The sequence below is a fragment of the Camelus ferus genome, chromosome X (assembly GCF_009834535.1).
Source record: "Camelus ferus isolate YT-003-E chromosome X, BCGSAC_Cfer_1.0, whole genome shotgun sequence".
Taxonomy (NCBI): domain Eukaryota; kingdom Metazoa; phylum Chordata; class Mammalia; order Artiodactyla; family Camelidae; genus Camelus; species Camelus ferus.
Window position 1 is genome coordinate 4,616,205 of NC_045732.1, and position 567 is coordinate 4,616,771.

Here is a 567-nt window from a genome sequence, read left to right on the forward strand (position 1 = left end):
GGCAGTTTTCAGCAATTATTTCTACACATAATCTTTCAGCCCCACTCTCTTTCTCCTTTCCTTCTCTCATTCCAAAGACATGAATATTGTCTTAAAAACTGTTACACAGGTTCCTGATGCTCTGTATATTTATTTATTTACTTTTAAAATCAATTTTCTGGGGAGAGGTACCAAGATGGCAGAGTAGAGAGACTCACGGCTTACCTCTTCCACAAATACACCAAGAATTACACCTACAAACCCACTGAATTGCACAGAACACCTACTGAACTCTGACAGAGTGTCTCTCACTTTGAAATACAGAAGGATTCTCACAAAATCCACTAAGAGAAAAAAAGAAAAAAATCAGTGCAGGACCAGACTTTCAGGGGTGGAGCAGCATAGGAAGAAAGGCACCCTCATGCTAGGAAGGCCCTTTTTCAGTTGGGAGATCAGCTGGGACAGAAGCAGAGCATCTGAGGAGAAAATGGCAGCAACACGGCAGACAGAATTGGCATGAAGGGTCTCTGCATTCTCCAGTCCTAGACTTGAGCCTGCAGGGACAAGCACAGACTGGTTTCTAGAGAT